Source organism: Echinops telfairi, unplaced genomic scaffold, assembly GCF_000313985.2.
Source record: "Echinops telfairi isolate 266 unplaced genomic scaffold, ASM31398v2 ScPeMD7_18;HRSCAF=68, whole genome shotgun sequence".
Taxonomy (NCBI): domain Eukaryota; kingdom Metazoa; phylum Chordata; class Mammalia; order Afrosoricida; family Tenrecidae; genus Echinops; species Echinops telfairi.
Genome location: NW_022103915.1, coordinates 39,266,204 through 39,280,089, shown reverse-complemented (window position 1 = coordinate 39,280,089; position 13,886 = coordinate 39,266,204). Strand labels below are relative to the sequence as shown.

The 13,886-nt window shown below is 42.5% G+C and overlaps 1 long non-coding RNA gene across 1 annotated transcript; it reads right to left on the bottom strand.

Annotated features, from left to right (window-relative positions):
- Window positions 1-5,980: 5,980 nt before the first annotated feature.
- LOC123521449 lies at window positions 5,981-6,709 on the bottom strand. The gene is made up of 2 exons (XR_006679892.1): window positions 6,529-6,709; window positions 5,981-6,317 (listed from the first exon to the last, which is right to left on the bottom strand). It is a non-coding gene; the product is annotated as an uncharacterized LOC123521449 (long non-coding RNA).
- Between the last annotated feature and the right edge of the window lie 7,177 nt (window positions 6,710-13,886).

Here is a 13,886-nt window from a genome sequence, read left to right as displayed (position 1 = left end):
ACCAACCAGAAAGTATCACTTCCTTTGCTTTATTTAGTGGCTCAGGAATGGACACATAACATAAATCTATAATTCACAAAATTTAGGTCTTGGAACTGCTCTACATTATCATAAATTACTGTGGACTCCAAACCCCACCTGACCCATCTCCTCTCAATGACAAGAGTAAAATCGCCTCATGGGGTTTTCTAGGCTGCAATCTTCATAGGAACAGACCACCAGGCCTTTCTCCCATGGAGAAATTGCCAACTTTCATTAAGATTTATAGTCTTGAAAACCCACGGAACCAGTTATAAACTGTATTACACGGTTGCTAAAAGTCAGGTAGATAGCAGTGAGTTTGTTTTTTTTCAGATTGAAATGCTAAAACTACCCTGATATACTGTAGATGATGTCCAAAAGCTTAGGGAAATAGGCAATGTAGCATGGATTTATCAGATTGGATCTACAGACTCACCCGTGTGTGCCCAAAGGATACAACTTCACAACAGTGAAGAACAAATTTGTGAAGGGAATCCCAGTGTCTCTGAAGACTGCTGTGATTGTTAGTTTATGTAAATCAGATTTGATACTGGGAACTGTCCATAATGAACTGACACCTAACTTCAATGAGGCCGATTGGCCGCTGAGTTGGTTGAGGCCAAGTGGCAGCACTTAATTTTCAAAGACAAAGTGGGCATGGTTACGGTAATGGACAGCAGTCTAAGTAAGCAGTAACCAGAATAGTCCAGTTTGTGTAAATAGCCTTGGCTACTTAGGCATGGATCCCTAGGAATGAAATAGATGAGACATCTACTGATTATTTACTAAGTCTGTACAAGTAGAATAATTCTGGATCAAATGAATGGCAGTCTATCTTGAATTACCAGAGTAAAGACCATGGCCCTCAACCAGTTCCCAGAATTGAGCCAGTTTATCGACTCTCAACCTTTTGAATGAAAGGGAGGCTAGTTTCCCTTGAGGAGGACCCCAATGTTTTGCCAAAAATCTGAACAATCTTTCTCTTAGCCTTCCCCAAAGGGACTATGTCCATTTACATATCTGTTCACTGGGGGAGAGTAAATAATCAGACTTTATGGGGATATTACAGGACACTGGTTCTTAACTGACACTATTTAAAAAAAAATCATTTTACTAGGGGCTCATTTAGCTCTTATCACAAACACTACTAGTTAATCATTGTGGTACACCAGCCTTCTGACTGTTAGGGTCATATGGAGGTCAGGTTATTAATGGAGTTTTAACTTAGATGCATCTAACAGTGGGCTCAGTGGGTGTCTGAATCCATTCTGTAGTGATTTTCCCAGTTCCAGAATGCATAATTGGGGACTAGATATACTAAGCAACAGACAGAACTATCACACTGGATCCCTGACATGTGGAGGAAAGGCTATTATGGTCAGAAAAACCAAGTGGAAGCCACTAGAACTACATCTACCTAGGAAAATAGCAAACCAAAAGTAGTACCACATTCCTGGAGGGATTACGTAGATTACTGCCACCATCAAGGAACTGAAGAATGCAGGGGTGGTGATTCCCCACACATCTTCATTCAACATGCCTACCTGGTTTGTACCAAAACAAAAACAGGTAGATCTTGGAAAGTGACATTGGATTATTGTAAATTTAACCAGCTGTTGACTCCAATTGTAGCTGCTGCTCCTGATGTGGTTTCATTTGAACAAATTAATACTTTTCCTATTACCTGGTATTTAGCTATGGATGTGTTCAATGCCTTTTTGATTCTGGTTTCAAAAATTTATCAAAAGCAGTTTGCCTTTAGCTGAGAAGGTTGGCAACGTACCTTTACTGAGGCAAATGAACTCTTTAGCCTTATGTCATAATAAACAGTTTACATTTGGACCCTCCTACAACTAGAAAGGATGCACAATGCCTGGTGCGCCCCTTGGGATTTGAAGACGCCCCTATCTTTAATTTAGAGTCCAGGTGGTAGTGGGTTACGAATTTTGTGAATTGCTGCAAGGTCAGCAGTTAGAAACCACCAGCTGCTCCTACAGAAGGATGGAAGTTTCCTACTCCTGTGACGATTTGGTCTTGGAAACCCACAGGGGCAGTTCTCCTTTGCCTTACAGAGTCACTGTGAGTCAGAATCAACTAGATGACAGTGACTTTATCACTCATTTGGGTATGCTACTTCAGCATATTTATCAAGTGACTAAAAAAAGATGCTAGATTTCAATGGGGCCCATATAAGGAAAGATTCTGCAACAAGTCCTGGCTGTTATTTACGCCATTTTACTACAAGAGCCATATAATCCAGCTTTTCGAATGTTTCTTTGTCAGCAGCAGATGGAAATGCTGTTCTGAGTCTTTGGCATACATCATGAGAAACAAAATATTGAAATTGCCAAGGACCTCATTTTGATTGTGGAATCAATGCCCGTGGAAACAATAGGTGAGAAATCAGTTGAAAACATATCACATCAGGTCCATTTGCTGCAAAAGGCCTCTTTAAAGATGGCATGTTGACTAAGGTGCCAGACTCAAGCCATAGCATTTTAAACTACATTACATGCATGTGAAAGCTGGGCAATGAAGAAGGAAGCTAGAAGGACTGATGAATTGTGAATTATGGTGTTTCTGAAGGTTGAGAAAGCAAAGCATCTTTGGGCAGGCAGCTTCCTGGTGAAATGGGATGCCTCTGACCACTTATCAGTGGAGCTACAAGAGCTTTGTTAACACCTAAGAACTGCTGAATCCAGGTGGGCTCACTAGGCCCAGGCAGCGGCTGAGAAAGCTGTCCTGAGAACTCTTACCTACAGTCTTCCTGGACCCCGCTTTGTAACCTTAGTTCCGCATAGACCCCATCATTTTGAGTATTTTATGAGTTCTGTGTGGCCATTGAAATTAATTATCAAATCTAGTAGAGAAGTGGAATGAGCTTTTGGAGGGTTTGGAATCAGAAATGATAAAATGTTTGGAGGCATGAGGCATGTCTGACCTCCACATCATAGCACTCAGCCTTGGGCTTTTGCCTTTTCTCCCTCCTGTGAAGTCAGAGGAGGTCATATGCCCCAGTCATGCTGTTCTCACATGCAGCTTACTTTACATCTTCATTAACGAATAACAAGGGTATCATAATAGAAAGCAAAATGTCAATTTCATTAGTGGAAATGAATACATTTATCTAATCAGAGTGGAAAATTCTAATTTAGAAAAACTTGCTGGGGGAGGAAAGCATTAGGTTACCTGAATCAAAGATTTTTAAAATGTCTCAATTTTTGATACCCTTAAAGCAAAGCAAAAACTACTATCACATCAATTCTCATGATGATCTCTGTTAGGGTTTTCTATGGCTGAGTTTTCTGGAAGCACACTACCAAGCCGTCCTGGCCTGGGAGAACTCCCATCTCTAACCTTGTGGCAGCTGAGGGCATTAACCATCTGCAGCAACACCCAAAGATTCCTTCTCTATCCCCATGACTTCCATTTTCCTCTGGATGTGCCTAATTCCCAAGTCTCGGTATTAAAGAAACCTTTGAACTCTTTCTGATGGGTTAAATTTCTAATTTACATGTTTTCATGGAAATGCAGACTACTGTAATTTATTGCTGCCTGATTCAGACCATCTAAAGTTCATCTTGATCATAATGTAGTTTCCTTTGGGAAAATACAGCTGAAAATCACTCAGTTTTGACTTACACCTATTATTTATTTGTTGACTTTTTTAAAGCAGAGGAAAGTGGCATTAAATACATTTGTAATGCTTGCACCCAATTTCAAATGGCTCAATTGTAATTGTGACAATTAGCTAATGAAGAAAGAGGATCTGACTTTGCATCTGGTGCTAATGAAGAATTTGATTCTAAAAAATGTCAATATCCTCAACAAATGACCAAAGAAACCCTCAGTGAGATGAACTGACACAACAGCTGCAACAATGTGCTCAACTACACCAACAATTGTGATGGCACAGGACCAAGCAATGTTGCTTAAAAAAAATTATATATAAAGTTGCATGGGGCAGAGCCAACTCTACACCAAACAATATTACAATTCCCATTAACCACAGGAAAACTATTGAGGTCTAAATGTTTTTTAGTAATAAAATGATAAAGTTCCATCTTTGTTAATAATAATTATGAAAATGAGGTGTTTACCTTTCTTTAATGCTGTTGCCAATGGTTAACCCAAACTTCTATGGTTTTCAGTACTAAACTTTAAGAATGAAGGAAAGAAATACGGAGGCACTTGTAATTCTAGCGTTAGAATAAAAAAAAATATTTTTTTTAGCTTCTAGTCCTCCCCTTCACCCACAATATGTTTCCTGAGACATTAGCCAATAACCCAAAATGGTATTCTACTACTACTTTCCTGAATGTTCATTGATGTAATGTTTGATTCAAGGATGAATTCTGAAGAAACGTCTCATGGCTACTGAGGAAAATAATATGCACATACTGAAATACTTAACAAAAGAAGTAAAAAAGTCAAGCCAGACAATTTAGATAACTGAACTTTTCCTATGTAAATATTTTAAAGGATTGTTGAAATATAGAGACCAATATACTTAGGAACATTGTTGGGTGTCAGGTGTTTATATAATTGTCCAGCTTAATCCTATTAATAATTATTTTCATCAATTTTGTTAACATTTAGCAACATATAACAAATGCTAATAAATGTACATATATTTCAGGAGACTTAATTCATATCTAGCATTTCCAATTAACATATAATTTCATCATTACTTAAAAAAATTAGAATGTATAGTCTGAAATTTTAAGTTTCACCGTTGCTTGTTCCCCCTAATTGTGTGTGTCAATTATTACAGGGACTTGGTGGCACGGGAGATAAGTGTTTGGCTGCTAATATAAAATTAGCAACTTGAACTCAAGAGCCTGATAAGATAGAGGAGAAAGATGTGGCAGACTGCTTCTACAAGGACTACAGCCTTGGGAACCCTATGGGGCAGTTCTGCTTTGTCACACAGGGTGTTAGGTGATGAAATGGACTTAATGGTAGGTTAGAATTATTATGTAAAGTAGTAACTCCTTACTACCTCCAGCTCTTGGTAACCAATAATTAATTTTGCCTCTAGACATTTGCCTAGAGTTCTAGACAGTTCATATAAGATTACACATTATTTGTCCTTTTGTGTCTCATTTTGTTCACTTCCATGTTTTCAAGTTTCAGACAAACACCAGATTCTAATTTTGCTTTATGGCAGAGTAATAGCCCATTGCACGTATATACCAACTTTGGGCTATTATGAATAATGCTGCAATGAACATAAAAGTGTCTAATGTACAAATGTCTGAGTCTCTGATTTCAAGTCTGTTTGGTATTCAGGCACACTTTGGAGATATTGAAGGGTGGGTCCTAGACAACACCCAAAATTTGTGTATTGCAATAAAATGAGTGACATGATTTTATTTGTTGTTTCCCAGTGAATATATGTTATGTTAAAGTCCTGGTGGTGTAGTCGTTATGCAGTGGGTTGCTAACCTCAAGGACAGTAGTTTGAAACCACCAGTTAGTTGCTCCATGGGAGAAATATGGGGCTTTCTATTCCCATAAAGAGTTAACAGTTTCAGTCTGGGAAACCCAAGACTTCCTATAGGGTCCCTGTAAATTAGAATCACTTGATGGTAATGAGAGCAGAAAGTTAACATGGTAACCCACTATTTGCTCTTCATTTTTAGTTTGAGCTAAAGAAAATTATTCTCTTGGGTATAATTTCACATCTATATTTCTGATTTAAATCTAGTTAAGAATCCCTTGGCCAGCAGTTTATGGTGACAGATTATTATAGGAAATGAATTCACAATAGGGTTTCAATTTTTACCCCACTGTCAATACCAGCAACACACACATGCAAAAAAGAAATATTTCATTTATCTCCTCTCACCTCAATTCATCCATCTCTTTTGTACTTCCCATTATTAAAAATGAAATGCATAACTGTGAATCTTCAGCAGACAAATAACTCCGTATGTCAACTAGAATAATAAACTCATAACCAAACTATGAGATTTTAATTGTGTGTAAATACTGTTAGTTACACTTTTTTGACCCTCCACTTTTTCATTTTTATGCAACAGGAAAGCTGTAACTTTGAAGCTGAGAGGGCCAGAAAGAAGGGGCTAACAAACTAACATAAAATAGCTACTGGTGATTAGTATTAAAGGCACATGGAGGCAAATGACATCAAGCACAATTTTTATGGTAAAATAATATTCCACGTTTACTGAAATGATAACTGCAGCAGCCGGGACTCCATTCAGTTTTGCGATTGTAGTTCAAAGGGGAGCAACAAGGCCTTCCCTTTCGCTAAACGCATTAGTGGGTTTCACCTAAAAGAGAGCGTGACGGTCACCAAATCAGGAGCTCGCGGGGGAAGCGATGCCAGATGCCCTGTCGCGAGCGCCTAGGCTTCTCTTGTGAGTAGGGCCACGTAGGCACTGCTTGGGAGATGTCACCCTACAGCTCCGCAGAAGAGGAAAAGCACCGGCAGGGTGAGCTGATCATGGGAGCAGGAGGCTAAGATTAGGCGGGACCGGATACCTCCTCCTTCGCCCACGGCGAGCTCTGTCACACAGTAGCCACTGCTCGGTCACCCACGCAGCTTTCCAAGCCACCTCCATGCTCCCCGGTGCCTTCAGGTGGGCGGACGGCACCTCCCGAGAACGGTGGAGACTCCACAGGCAGAGCCATCCCCCTCCGGCTCGTGAGAGCGGCTCGGCGGCCGGGGCGCGCCGGCTTCCAGCGGCGGACGGCTCACGAGGGGCCCAGCTCGGCAGGGGATTGCTTCAGCCTGGGGCTCTGCCGCGGCTGCTTTCGCGTCTCGCGCGCACCCGCTCCGCCGCCTCCCAGCCAATCCGGCGCTACTCGCGCGCCCAGGTGCTTCCCCTCGGCCTGCGCCGGCCAGGCCCGCTCCTTCCCACTCCCCAAACTCCGCATCGGCGCTCTCACTCCTCCCTTCACTCGCCACGAGTTCCCCGCCTCAGAGTGTAGCTCCGCCCCTGGCACTGAGGCCGCCCCCGCAGCCCCCTGAGCGTGTGCTTCCCTTTCCCCTTAATCTCCTACCGCCTATCCCATCAGGCTCTCGCGCTCTTAAAAGAGAGCGGCTCTAGTCTCTCGGGCCTCGCTCGAACGCCTCCGCGCTCTCCCCCGCCCCCAGCTCGCGGCTGGCGACCCGGAATCAGGGTCGCGTTCCCTGGCTCCGCCCCCTCGGGCGGACTCGCGCACTCCCGGCTCGGCCTCTCCCCCGCGCCCGCCGCCCGGCGCTCGGACGCCTCCCCCTCCTCCCCGCTCGCCACGCGCTCACCGGGCGCCCTCGCTCTCGCGCTCTTCGAGGCGAGCGCGCTCCCGGCCCGCGCGCTCCGGGCTCCGGCTTCTCCCGGCTCCTGTCAGTGCGGTGACTGCGCTGGGAAACATGGCGACCGAGGGAATGATCCTCACTAACCACGACCATCAAATTCGTGTGGGAGTCCTGACAGGTAACCAGGGGAGCAAAACCGGGAGCGCGGCGGCCGCTATCCCCGATCTGGCTTGGGCTGCTCGCTCTAGTGGTCCGGCTCTGCGGCCTCCAGGACGAGGGCAGGCTGAGGAGGGGGCGCGGGGGTGCGTTTTACAACTGCTGAAAGCTGCCGGAGCTTGGGGTGTTCCCGCGGGTTCCCCCGGGAGCTGGGGCCGGCCCCGTGGGGTGTCAGGCCCCAGTGCCTTCGCACCCGAAGCCCCTGGCCCCCGGGGACGGAGGGGCCGGCGCGGCGGGCGCTGCGGGGCTCCGCGCTGCCGGTGCAGGCGGCGGGATCCCAGCCCCGCGCCGTGAAGCACGCCGCTCGGGGCTTGCTAGGGTGCACCTCCGCTAACGCTCTTCCCAGAGAGGGGGGAATCCCATCTGCACGCCCTCCCCCCCTTCCCCCCACCCGGCGACCCCCGGAGCGTTGGCCCTGGGGGCGCCAGGCACCCGCCCGACTGGATCACTGGTGTTCTTCTGCCGAAACTCTGCCGCAGGTTGCACCTGGCAGGCCGGGCATCCCCTCAGTCACCCATGGGACACCCCTCGCCTCCCCGGGAAGGTAGGGGATCTACTTGTGCCCGGACCTCGGAAAGTGTCTGCATTCCGTATTCCAGCGCAAAGGGCCCTCTGCCCGCGTCTATTCCCTGGCGTGGAAGGACGGGCTGCATGCAGCCTGCGGCCAGGGATCCAGTGCATTTTAATGAGAGGGAAGGAATCCCCCGTTCCGGCTCCTCTGGCCCCCTCCCTTCGGGGAGCCTCCCCCACCCTCGTAGATGGTCCCGAGGCTCGGGAGCTCACTTTTCCCGGGTCGCGTTTCCCTCGCTCGCTCAAGCTGTGTGTGCTCTGAATGTCTGATTCCGTTGCGTTGTATTTGGGTGATATCCCTCAGTTCGGCGGTAGGCAGTTGCTGCAGGGCTTGACTTCCAAGATGAATAGCACGCGGCTTTGGAGGGCTTTCTGCTGTGGTTCTGTAGTTGGCAAGATGATTTGCGTGTAATTGAATGGCGAGGCGAGGGTTAAAGAACTATATTTGGAATCAAGGGTTTAGTTTGGAGTGAAGGAAATCCGAGACTCGGTGATGTGATTTCGGAAAAAGATGTAGACAGAGATCCTAGTGTTTCCTCTTTCCCCGCCCTCCCCACTCCAACACACACACACACACACACACACACACACACACACACCTTGGAAAAATGTTTTCTCGTCAAATTTTGACAAGTTGAGATGGTGCTTGAGAAGGGACTAAATTGAATGAGGCTTGATTTTATTAGGTAGAACAATCTCTCAGACTGCGGGTAGGTGCTGAATGCAAAGCTTATTTTAACTACTGAGTTGTATGAAAAGGGGACATCTACTCTTCTCCCTCTCTTTTAAGTAAATGAATGGCCTTTCGCGGGTTTTCTTTCCAGCTGTTCACTGATCTATTGGGTGTACCTCTTTGGGAGCCCCTGGGATAGGGGAAACTAATTTAGACCAGTTGTTGGGAAAGGAATCCCCCTCCCCCCATGGGAAGGTGTGCTGTTTTCTTATCTTGGTGCTGAAACCGGTGTCATGTGCTGAAATTCAGTTGTATCTCTGAATTCTTAGAGTTGACATTGCTGCTTTTTAGAGAATATGATCTCGGTATGTAAAAGTGTACCTTGTATCAGCCTTGAACTTCGACTTTAAATTCTAGCCATGCTTTGAATTCAATAGAATAGTAAGAGTGAAGTTTAATAGAAACCAAAGTGTCAGCTGTCCATGGAAATAAAAGGCCACTACGGATGTTTAAAAGCTAAAATAGATTAAATAAATAAATAAATAAATAAATATCAATAAACATATGTAAACATCTATCTATATTTGTGTGTGTTGTTTACACGTCCCTGATAGTTTTATTTAATGCATCATCCTACTTGGTCAAGTGACATAGTAAATAGGTGTTCTGCAGAGTGCTTTGAAAGATGGAGCCCTTCTCCTACACTCCAGAGAGGTAACACCGATATGGGAACAATTGAAGAAACAATGTAATCACGCTACTAAAATTGTCTAAATAAATTATGTATGCACTTGAGCTGAAACTGCAAAAGGAAATACCTATTTTAACTGAAGGATGAATTTAGTATATTTACCAGAGGCAAGAAGAAACGGGCATTTTAAAGGGAAGCTGAAAGTCAGAGGCAACCTTATAAATTATTATGTAGCTGAAGATGAGGCTCCGGAATGGAATAAAAAGGCAATGTAAAGGCCTCGAAAAGCTCAAGTAGAATAGGTAGGTGGCATAGAAAAAAATGTCAAGGAAAGAAGTTAACTTTGGCCAGGGAATTAAAGACTGTCTGGAGAAGCTGTCTCATGAGAATCAGGGACAGTAAGTTTAGAGGGGAAAAAATGTAACGTCAGGAATAAGGATGTAGGTGAAGGAATGAAAGGAAGCTGCTGATTAGGTAGAAGTGGTAACAGTAGGCAATAGGATTTGATAGGGGAGAAAAATGAATGTTTGAAGTAAGAAGTAACAGACTTTTTTCTTGAAAAGTTATTGATACAAGTAATGCCTGGTGTGATAGAGCATAGAAATATGGCAGCAGCATATAGAACACTGGCGCTCAGTTGGCGAAAGTGGATTTCACTTACAAACAGCTTAATTTCTATGGTCTTGACATTTTTTGGGGGAGGGGGTGGAAACTTTTTTTTGCCTTTTAAAAATTCGAGTGTTGTTAGTTCACTATATTAAATTATGCTGCACTGAGCTGAAGTACTATGATTTTATACTTCAGAAAATTGAGTTAAGAGGTCACATTTAAAACTGTTATTTCATGAGTTATGATTTGTGGCTCTCTGAAAGGTGCAGGATTTGTTATGTAAAAGATCCTCTGTGCCCTTCACAATAGTGAATTTAAATATTTTATCTCAATCTGGTTTACCAAGGTGGTGGTGTGGTCTATGCTTCCCACAGACACTTCTATATGTGCTAGGTAGTATTTTGATGAAATTGTATTCTGATTTCTAAATTCTTTATATCACCTCTTTATGACATATTTATTAACTATTGAAAGATACTATTTGTACTTAGCGCTTTGCTACCTTACTCTTTAAGTTTTGAATTTGCAAATATACTATGCAGTCTTTTGAAACTTCTCATAATGAAATACTGTACTGGAATTTTAAAAGAATAATGGCAGAAAGGGAAATATGTAGTAAAGGTATGTCTTTTTAATTAAATATCTTGAATCATTTGGGGTGTGGCCATCAGATTATGGTAACGTGTGCAGCATTTTAGATTTACTAATAATTTAGTTTTACTAAATGATGACATGCATGCACACGAAACAGTTGCTATATAGAAGCATTTTTTGTTAAGATTATTGCTCTAAGAATAATACCTTTATTAGTAAATGTTATAGTTGATTTGCCAGAAATGAAGGCTATACGGTGTTTGTTGACCTAAGGTTTATTTTTTAATATATCTGTTTCTACTGTTCTCCCATTGCTATTTATAACAGAGACTGAAGGTATTTGATAATAAATAATATGAGGCAAATAAGTTATCTGCTGTTTTGAAACTAGACAAAAGATGTAGGGCAGCCAGTGTTAATGGTTTTATTTTTCTTGCTGCAGTTTCAGTAGTAATTATACTTATAATCAGTTTTACCAATTACATACCAAACTTGCTGTGTTCCAAATGTGTCACTTCTTACCTATTTATTGCAATTTTGGAAGAGCTATTCATCAAGGCAGTACAGTTCTACCTATATAAAACTTTTACAGTATCATTTTTAAGAATATGATTAATATGTGTATATTTTGATACTAAATCAGGTAGATTATACCTCATTCATGTTTAATATCACATCTACTCACTGCTAAGGTTTGATTTTATGACACTTAGTTAAAGTTAACAATCTGAAGACAACAACAACCAAACAAACTCATGTTGTTTAGTCAATTCAGATCATCATGACTCTACACAACAGAGTAGAGTTGTAGCCGTGGATTTCTGAGACTGTGATCTTTACAGGAGCAGAAAGTCTCCTTTAACCTAATACAGTACATTATTTTAACCCATTACTTAAAACACACTTGAGTGAGAAGAAAAAATGAGCAAATTAGTAGAAAAGGACATTATTTAAAATCATATTTTTGATCTGGTAATATATCTTTTAATTGCAGTAAGATATTGAACTGGAATGAATAAGACATATTGAAACCAATGGGGAGTTTTGGTGGTGTAGTGGTTGGACATGTTGGACTGATATCCTCCAAGGTCAGTGCTTCAAAATCACCAGTGGCTCCACAGGAGAAAGACGGGGCTTTTTACTCCCTTAAAAAGTTACAGTCTCAGAAACTCAAAGGGGCATGCCTATCCTGTTTTTATAAGGTCTCTGAGTCAGCATTGACTCAATGGCTCTGAGTTTGGGTTTGTTGTTGTTGGTGGGTTTTTTTGTTGTTGAAATCAATATCAGACAAGGTAATACAAATTAGATAAGAGGCTCATTGTAAACACATCAGTTGCCCTTGACTCTGCTCCTATGCATGATGACCGCATGTATTTCAGAATACAACTGTGCTCAGTAGGGTCTTCAATGGCTGATTTTTCAGAAGTAGAGTGCCCGATTTTTCTTCCAAGGTGCTTCTGGGTGGACTTGAACTGCCAATTTTTTATTAATGAGTTACTGGTTTGCACCATCCAGGGATTCCAATTAAACTAGAACACCAAACATATTATACATTCATATAGGGAACATTTCAGTCACTGAAAATATTAAAACCAAGTTCTAAGCCAAGGAGATGAAGATCCAACTATGGAATTATTTAACCATTTTATTTCCCAAACCTATTCTAGTACATTATGTGACTGTTATTTTCTGAAAAGCGTATTTACTCATAAGGCTATAAACACACATTTATACATTTACATGCATATGCGTATTTTGAATAGATAGTATTCATAAATAGACATATCATTATTGCAAACAAAATCTAAATGCTACCAAATGGAATTGTATATTCTGCCAAAAATGCCTTATTTTTAAAAATAATATCTATATTACTATTGTTAAAAAGAGGTCTAACCATGACTGAAGACAAAGTGGGTCCATAAGCAAATGTGGTGAAGAAAGCTGATGATGCCTGGCTATCAAAAGATATAGCTCTTGGGGTCTTAAAGGCTTGTGAAGTTAAACAAGCAGTCATGTAGTAGGGAGGCAAATAAGCTCACATGGAAGACGCACACCTGCCTGTGTGATCATGAGGTGTCGACAGCATCAAGTATCAGGTATCAAAAGATCCAAAACAATTATATCAATGTGAAAGAGGGGTTTAGAGTGGAGACCCCAAACCCATCTGTAGATATTGGACATCCCCCCACAGAAGGGTTACAAGGAAGGGACAATTCAACCAGGGTGCAGTATAGCACTTATGAAGCACACATCATTCCACTAGTTCCTGAAAGCTTTCTCCCCCAACTACCATGGCTCAGACCAGAGTACACACATTGGTACAGATAAGAGCTTTCTGCACATGGGATTCAGGACAGATAAAACTCTTGAACAGTAGTGGGAGTAGCAATATCATGAGGGTAGGGAGGCTGGTAGGGGTGGGGGAGGGGAGAAAGGGGGAACCCATCACAAGGTTGGATATATAGCCCAACAAATAACAGAAATGTGGCTGAAGGGAGACAATAGACAGTGTAAGACATTAAATAACAACAATAATATATGATTGACCAAGGATTCACAAGGGTGGGAGGGAGGGGAAAAAAGAGGAGCTGATACCAAGGGCTCAGGTAGAAAGAAAGTGTTATGGAAATGTTGATGGCAACATATATGCAAGTGTGCTTAATACAATTGAATGATGATTGGTGTAAGATTTGTAAGAGCTCCCCAATAAAATGATTACTTAAAAAAATAAAAGATGTTGAGTTAGTTATTGTGTCAACCTGGCTAATAAACACATGGGTTAATTGAAGGGTGGAGGGATAAATGGCTCCGTGAGCTCGCCTTTCTAGTTCTCCGGTCTTTTGCTTTGTGATGGTCAGACCAGGGTACAGCTGCCTTAGCCAGTTCCCTGCGTCAGATTGCAAGGCTGACTTGCTGCAAGACATCCCCAAAAGTCCCATGGACCTACCCTGATGCAGCCCTGGGTGCTGTAGCAGCCATGTGGAGCCCCCTGCCAGCGCTGAGATGCTTACATATTCACTGACTGGACTTTCCTCCTGCAGTCAGCATCATTGCGTCTGTTTTGTGAGATGGAGGACTTTGTAAATTGGTGTTGGACATATGGGTTAATGTTGGACTTGTGGGCTTGGGCAGCGCTGGGTTGGGATGTTTTCTTGATGTGCACTTAACCTTTATATAAAACTCTCTCTTATACATGAGTTTCTGTGGATTTGTTTCTCTTAAGTACCCCGACTAATACAGATGTT